This window comes from Seriola lalandi, unplaced genomic scaffold (genome assembly GCF_002814215.2).
Source record: "Seriola lalandi dorsalis isolate HSWRI2012SDOR001 ecotype SW California unplaced genomic scaffold, Sedor1 jcf7180002054972, whole genome shotgun sequence".
Lineage (NCBI taxonomy): Eukaryota > Metazoa > Chordata > Actinopteri > Carangiformes > Carangidae > Seriola > Seriola lalandi.
In genome coordinates this window covers 5,792,208-5,801,253 of record NW_019525660.1, presented here as the reverse complement: position 1 = coordinate 5,801,253, position 9,046 = coordinate 5,792,208, and positions in this window count along the sequence as shown.

Sequence of the window (9,046 nt, the reverse complement as noted above, 5' to 3'; positions counted from 1 at the left end):
GATCAAACAACAATATAAACATTTCCCAAAGCTAATAGTCTAGAAATGTGGATTACACAGCAGTTCTTTGACTGTAATAATAATAATATGGACATTCTGGATGTCATGTAGTGTGTTACCTCGTGTGAAGGATGCTGACAGTATGGTCACATGAAGGACATTGTCTTAAAATCTACATGTTACATTTCAAACATTCTATGGGATAGAAGTTTGGGATTAAACTATTGCAAAGGAACATCTCATGAGTTACAGAACAGCTAGATATTTAATTTTACATTCTTCCTTAGATCTGTGTCTGTGAAGAGTGTTCTACCCAGGATTGGAATGGGGGTTGTAGTTTATGACTCTTATCTAGAGAGGGGCAGAGGAAGGGAGGTTGGTGTGTGTGTGTGCGTGTGTTTGTGTGTTCATGCATGGCACAGAGAGGCCAGGATTCACACCTTAGTGATAATCAGTCCTTTTGGTGTTACTTGTCCTATATAAGAAACAATCAAATATCATTAGGCAGAGTCTTATTGTTACAAACTGGAGATTTTGCCTATATTCTCCAGTTGCCTGGTGTCCATTGGTTGATCCTCTGGAGCTGGCCCTTTGACCTTTGGTCTGGTTCTGTGTCGTTCAGGTGTAACAGAGTTCGAAAATGCACTTTATTAATTTCTGTTTTCAAATTGTATTTGGGGATTTTATTTATAATTTATTTATTTTGCTGAGTATTTGTGAATTTTATCTCAATCAGTTATTATCATTTATTATATTATTTTATTGGTATTTTTATTTGCGTTTCCTGAGGAAACTACCTTATTGGCCGTCACCTCTTTCTGCACCTCTTGGGTTTCCGTAGGTCACACGTCAGCCCCTCAATGTGCTGTGCTGCATTGATGAGGGTAAGTTGTGTTGAAAAATGCTGCTGTGATTGTTAATTGTTTTCTTTAAAAAAAATTATCTGTTTGTGTTGAGATTTTTGGCGCATATTATTTTATGTAAATACCGTTAACATTATGGAGCTCTTTTATGTTGTTTTATCCATAAATATACGTTTTATGGATGTTCTTGTTTTCGCGCCATTTGTACTACGGCAGGCTGCCGCGTAATGTAAACCAGGAAGCGCTGCAGAGTCTTTAGCATTTTAGCACACATTTTCTCATTGTTATTTTACTTGTTTAGGTGCAGAAAGAGTCCAGAAGACCGGTACATGTGTTTTTATGTCTTCTGCAGGTATGTTTCCTTTGTTAAATGTAATTATTTTCGCTGTCTGTTTAGTTTTACCCCACATATACAGTGTGTAGCAGGATGGTCTTCGTGTGTCCCTTCCCCCTCCTTGCTTGATCCACATCAGGTGTGGGTCCTTTGCTGATTGCGGGGCGGAGCCGCCAGCACTATAGCTGTTCAGGTGTTTCTTTGTTCAGTTTGCTCTCGTCTCCCTCGAAGCTGGCGTTCATGTGTGGTGTGGCGCTGTGTGTGGTCTGAACCGTGTGACGGTTGGCGTGGCTGATGTGCTGGATCTTCTCCACCGCTCCAAACTTTGGGTTGGTCTGCTGACTGTGAGGAACCGGAGTTGTCCGTGCTGTTGGCCCATCCTGTTTGGTTCACTCTCCTCAGCAGCGTTTAACCGCGGCCTGCTGCTCTCCCTCTCCTCTCTGGCGGGAGCTGTGTTGATGCTCCGTGGCACGTTTGGGCCTGGCCGTGCGCACGGTGCTCCATTCACTGCGCGCTGCGGTGCGCCATTCCCTGGCTCTACGCCCTGGTGCACTGGGACTCTACTGCTGTCTTGTCTGTGTCTTGTGAAGTTTGCTCCCATCTGGTCGTGGCTGTGATATCGCCACGGGTCTGTTTTATTCCCCTTTCTCGTTGATGATCACCTTTAGTGACGCGCTATAATTTGCTGTTTTTCATTGTCACTGTATACTGAACAAGTTATCAATCATCTGTGCCAATCAAATGTAGTTGGTCATTCTGATTAATTTCCGATTGAGTTTGCATGTTTCTTTTCTTTTTTTTTGAGTGCATTACTAAATGATTTGCTTTTGTTTTCTTGTGTTGGTTTTGTTCTCTTGTGTTCACATATTTGGATTTGCTTGATTTATTTGATAAATATTTTGTTTTGATTGTAATATTTCTTTTTCAAAACTTCCACCATGCATGTGCTAAAGTACCTGTGAAGAGTATCTGTGGTTAAAGTGTTGCAGCATTGTAAAAGCTAACGTCATTGTTGAATGTCCACTAGGTGTCACTGTTCACATTGTTTATTATGGTTTGAGATTTATTAGTTAAAAATACAAAGTGTTTTCCTGTCTTTTAATAGCTTTTATTTAGTAAAGTGTAAGAGTGCATCTCTACGCATTGTAAAAGAAAATCAATTAAATTACACAGTGCTGTACTGCATTGATGAGGGTGCAGAAAGAGTCCAGAAGACTGGTACATGTGTTTTTATGTCTTCTGCAGGAGCAAATAAATGCAGGAAAACAACCCCTGACTCATTATCCACACCGGATCCAAACCTGTTACACAGGCATGCTAAAAGCATGGTTTGTTTGTGGAAGAGGGGTCCTTTGTCTCTGTTTCATATCAATTTGATAGTCTGATGGTGGGAAGAGTTGTAAAGTGTCAATTGTGGGTCCGTAACTCTGCATGTCCTTACAATGAACTTGCTTAATGGCTTGTGACTGATGCCAGGCCAGGTATGTACGCTACACCAATCAGAGAGATACTATTAGTTTATGTGAAATGTCTGAGATCTCCATCTGCCCCCATACAAATGCAATATGGGTAAAAGAATTTGAGCTGCTTAACTCATTGAAAAAAAAAAAAAAGATTTGAAAAAATATGCTTTCTTCAGACCATGCCGCAAATAGTGACTTTGACCAGTTTCCTCCTCTCAGGATGGCAGTGGTTATTCAGTCTGTTCCACCATCTCAACAACTATTGGATGGATTGACATGACATTTAGATGATCATGATCCCGAAAAAATGAATTCCACTGACTTTGGCTATTTCCTCCAGCACCATCATGAGATTGATGTTTTTATTATTTTGTGAAACCTGGTACAGATATCCATGGTAAAATCCTAATGATTCTCATTTGTGTGATTGCTACACACCATTGTTATTATCGGCAGTCATTTTTCTTTCTTTCCTACGTTTTTTTGGCATGCTTCTAGTAATACACGCTTGAAGATAGGAACGTGGTTCTAAAGCTAAATTATGACGCACGCTTAGGCTATAGCTGCTTCTACTTTTGGTGCTGATATCTGTAACTGCTGATTTTATATGATTTTTGCTGCTAGACTTAAAAGTGAAGTGAAATGAGACTTGTATGAGTGTTTTTTTTATAGAAACGTGTTATTGTCTTTTATTTTTAGTTGTAGTTGTAGTTAGCAAGGGTTTTTTGGTAATCATTATAGTAATTAAAGTTAAAGTGGTGGAGCTTTTACAGGTAAAACTAGCATCACTGTTTAATGGATGAGCAGATGGTCCTTAAGTGTCTTACCCTGAGTCTATATTACCTTAATCTACATAGTAAGATAATGTCTGCGCTCCATCTTGTGCCCTCAGTATCATTAACACTTACTGGGAGGGATACCAAATGGTCATATGAGGGAGCAAGTGAAAGTACAGCAAAGGCTTATTTCTTCCTATTTCTCTTCATTTAGGTCTGCTCTATATTAAACCTCTTCCTTTGCGTCTCACTCCATCAGCCCCATACCACTGAAATTAATGATGTGAACATAGCACACACAATAGCAGTGTCGGAGACTGCTAGAGAACCAGGAACTTGAAAGATGGCAGTCAAAACATGGTGGGAAAGCTAACAAAATGTCAGCAATGTGTAATACTGTTAGAGCAGTGCAGAAATACTTTAAATAAAGGAATAATGTGTCTCATTTGAGTGTCTGGAATGTACAGTGTGCCCTGGGTGTGTTTTCATATGCATGGGGGTGTTATTCTAAGCAGATTTCAGCAAGAAGGTGTACTGCGGTCGAAAAAAAAAACCCATTTGGAACCAATGATGGAAATGATAGAAATTGGAAACAGATCATGAGTCTGTCTGGTCCAAGCAGCTTGTTCAAAGCCAGCAGACACAGAAATGGGTATGTTTTTGTAGATCTAGAGCCTGGTGTATTGCCGTGGAGAGGTGTCATTGATTCATTCATTCAATTTCATTCTGCATGGTGCTGTGTTAGAAACTTTAGTGTTTCTTAATCCTCCTGAGCTCTCAGAGGTGGATTAGGGCTGCAGAAAGTCTGCCTTTGAATGGACCTGATGGAGATTGGGAGATGGCTTTCATCTGTCATACTCCACAGGGTGACAGTAACTATTCTATCTCTCTAAAAAGAAAAAATCATGGCATGACTCTGTTAGGTCATTGAAGGAATGATGGAAGATCTCTGAATGGATGTGGGAGGAATTACGTTATAGGCTGACATATGATCAAACTGGTAATGCAACAAATTGGAAAAACAAGTCAACAAAACATACAAATGGCAAAAGGTATAGCTGTAAACCCAGTGTTTCTTGATCATCTGTTACTTTTTCCCTGTCAACCTGTCATGTCAACACTGAGTGAACAAAAGTGTCCCTGCAGGGAGCGGCAGTGGGTCAGGACCATACTTGAACACAAGCATGAACAAGACAAAGATGGAAACATCTTTCAACATAAAAGGAGGTTTGTAGGAGGACTGCCGACTGTAATCTCAGAAAATGAGTCTAGCTGGGGTTGCTTCTTCTGCCAATGTTAGCCTAAACTATGATCAAGAACTGGCATCCACACAGACAGGAAATACAACAGTAGATGTGCTAGTTGTGGACAGGGATTAATTGTCTGAATCAACTCTTGATTGCCACCGTATAAGTACACTCATTAGCTGAATATGGCAATGAGTGCAGTTTAAGTCTGTGCAGATAGACTCACTGTTTCATCCAACCCTTACACTTTTTCTCCGGTGTTTTTGGTTTCAGAGAGGCTTAAGAGAAAAACACCACCCTCCAAACTCTTTCAGTGTAGAACCGAGCTCTTACTACAGCCCCAAACACACAGTGGCAACATGGAAAAAAGCAAAACTTGACAGACCTGCTGTGTCCACTTATGCAGTTCAGTCCAGGGAGGAGTTTTGCTAAACTGAGCTGAAAAGGAGATTCTGAGAGGCCACGCATTGATAGTACAACGTGAATGATCCATTGGCTTCCTGCTGCAAAACACAGCACAAGCAACCATTAATCTGTGTGAGTGTCTCTTTTATACGTCTTAACCTTTTTCATCCAGGTGAGGGCACTTTACCCTTGCTGACCTTCAGCGAGCTCCTTTCAGCTGCTTCGCTGTGCTGCGCTAATAACCAACACTGGGATGTACGGTCCTTAACTGAAGAAATGCCATTAGGCAGTACATGATACTGGACAAGGGTTAAATGAAAATGCATTGCTGTGGTTCACAAAGTAATTACTCATGTTTTGACCCAATGAAGGCAGGAGGAGGGGGAGGAGGTGGGCTGACAAAAATAGCACCTGGCCAGTGTTGGTCCGTTAAGCACCAGTGTTTTAGCCTGGCAGACACAGAAGAGGCTGCTGGGCCCTCAGAGTTTGTCCAGGCTCCAGTTGTGATGTGCTCACACACACACACACACACACACACACACACAAAAAAAAAAAAAACACACACACACATTCCAGCAAGCATGCACAGGGTCAAGAAGCAGAAAGAGATTTACTTATTATAAACCAGACAGAGATAGACCGTGGCAGGCGAAGCATCATGGGGTTTGTAGACCAACTTATTACTTGTTTTCTTTAACACCCACACTGCTCTCTGCTCCGTGCACTCTGCTTTGTGCACTCTGCTGCACAAACTAAAGGAAGAGTGACATTTTAGCACCAAACTGCTTGTATCACTGCTAGAGGACTGGTACATACAGTACACACTACCCTGGGAGGTGTGAGTGGGAACACAATCCCACACACCCACAGTCTATATTTACGGGGATGGAGGGAGAAGAGACAATAAGTAAGAGCCTCAGGAGAAAGCACCAGGCTAAACATAGCTGAATGTATAAAACCTTTGTGTAAAAGCAGAGAGGCAGTTCCATCACTGAGCAGTCCTGTGATGAGAACCAATGAAGTGTTATCCCTAAGATAAGAGTGTAATTTCATCACACACACACACACACACACACACACACACACACACACACACACAAGACTCAGTGAACAGAGTCAGTAAACTGGCTTGACCTCACTGTCTTTGTTGTCAGTAACTGTATGTCAAATGTGTCCCAGCAAAGCTAGAATAAACACTGCAGGCTGTAGACGGCTCCTGTTTCACATCCACTCCGCAATAAAAGCCAGCGGTGCACCACCGGGATCGTACATCTGAGGCACTGATTTTTATCATGCCACCCAAAAATACAGCAGCACACAATACAGAGAGGGCTGCTGAGCTCTCAGGGCCCAGATCAACAGAGACACAGTTTTCTCCTTTTTATTTTTCCTTTCCCCAGCTGGCTTCTTTATCTCTGGGGTTCAGAGTTCACCATGGTTTTAGCTGATGTCCTTATTTACTGAATGACAGCCTCTGTCTGTACTGTTTGCTCTGGATGCTAGGACACAGTTAGCACTACCTTCAGCCAACTGTCCTTTATGGATATACATTTCAATAAATGTACTTTCTTGCAGATGGTTAGATGTGAAGCTCAATACCACCCTCATGTCCGTATGCTAAAACATTAAACTACAACCACCAACTGGTTAGCTTAGTATACAGCTACTCTAGCTCTCTCTAGGGTTAACAAAGTCCAGCAACTCTAAAGTTTTATCACATTATCACATTGTTTTATTGGAGCTTATGTGGAGGACTGTAAGACCTTTCTCAGTACAGAGTACACCAAGAGGACATGAAGACTATTTACAGTTAGAACAGCTCAGCTCTGATGATTACACCTTAAGTAACCTGTACCTGACTATACTGAGACTAAATGATCTAAACTTAAAGCTCCACTCACAGACTTTTTCCTTAGAAAAAGTGACCTGACAGAGAGAGGGATGCAGTCAGAAGATACGTGTTATCCAGCCATAATGCAGATTAAAGCTGATTTTATACTGACTGTACTGCCTGTGTTTATTTTTCATTCATATACATGTACTTATTTTGATTAAAATGTGGTGAAATCTGTAGTTTTAAAGAGCCCGAAGCTTCACAGAGCAGCTCTGTTGTTAAACTATCCAATAAAAACATGATCAAAGCTTTACTTTTCCACGCACATGCTGACACCAAGGACCTCAAAGAGCTGCTAAGATAAGAAGGTTCTCCACAGGATGATGACCACAAAAGATCAACCCAGGTGTTGGGCTGTTAGAAACCAGTCGGTCCTCATTACTTTAATTGAGTAAACTGAGCACATTCTGTAAAAGTGAACCATCACTATATCACCTGAAAAATATCTAAACTTAATATAGTGACATAAAAACAGTCTCAGAGTGATAATTATAAGTCTGACTCAAAACCCCCACCATCATCACTGGTTAATGTTTCTGGGATACTTGTCAACTCCAAAGTGTCCAGATGGAACAGGAGAAGTGAAAGGTCTTCATGTCATGTAATCTGTATCTGTTTTGAAGAACAAAGGAAGGTCATCATTGGTCTTTTCCCAGGCCTGTGGTTGAAAAGCATCGTCCTTTATGAAAGGAAATGAGAAAAGCTGTCCCAAAATTCCTCGCTGCAACAGCATTTAAATTGATGTACCATTGTAATTTCACCACGGAAGATCCACATAAATGTAGAGACATCAGAACACCTATTTCATGTTTGTGACACAATGCAAAACTTGCATTGTATGATCGGCTGAACTCCAAATCCATAAATATAGATTTCTTCTCTTTCAAATCTGTCTGGTTAGGAGTCATCTTGAAGAACAAGCATATTGAATTGCTAGTTAACAATATCATCATTATAACAAAATACTATAGCCTATACATAAATGTTGTGTCACTAAATCCCCTCCCATTGTGGAATGCACTAAAAGTGAATTTTCTCTACTTAACAATTGTGGAAAAATGTCAAATGCACACATGCCTGGAAACTCTTTACACTTATGTCTGAATATTATTTATTCTGATCCCTTGCTCAGTTCCTTATTTCTATTTAATTACTAATTAATGGCTCAACTTTCTATATTTGTATTCTTCTTTCATGTTATCTTATTTCAACATTTCAACCCTGTTTGTTTTTGTAGTTAGCAGAGGAGTATTTTTTGCCCAAGTGTTATGAATAAATCACTCTTGGATGTGGAAATGGTTAGGAAAGGAGATTAATTTGACTTTTCGACTGCAGCCCAGGTGTCTTGGCTGATTGCCTGGCAACTTCAGTGACAAAAGTACTGAAACCAGAAAACAGTTTTTCAGACTTTGGTTTGCTATGCATCAGACAAGTTAGAACAATGATCAGTGAGACAGAGGAGCTGGTACAGTCAGTGGATTCAGTTCCCTTTGGACAGAGCCAGGCTAGCTGTTTCCTCTGTGCCCGGTCTTTATGCTAAGTTAACCAGCTGGTGACAGTAGCTGAACATTTTTTTTTTTTCATATTTACATTTTATTTAGACAGACATGAGAGTGGTACCAAACTTCTGATATTAAGCTTGGTAAGAGAAAATGAATAAACATATTTCTTAGGATGTCAAGGCTATTTCTTGATAGAAAATTTCAAGTTGCTGAACACAAATCGAACCTTTTAGTCCTTTTTTTAAAATAAAACTATGAAGTTAGGAACTGGAGTTTTTGTGATGTGACTGATAATTCTAATTATTGTATTATCTCTCTTGGTATCTTCAGGTGTAAATTGATAAGAGGACTGTCCTGTTTGCTTTACACTGACAGTTACACGCAGAGTTTCAGAGAGCAGCTTCCTCTACCTGGACGTGTTCAAAACTACCACAGGGCTGCAGGGAGCACATTATCCCAGTCAAACACCCAGCAGGGTCAGAGACAGGCAACATACATGTATAAACAGCACAGACATGCTCTATGTACAAGTTAAAAGATGAACAGAGAGTTGGACAGCAGC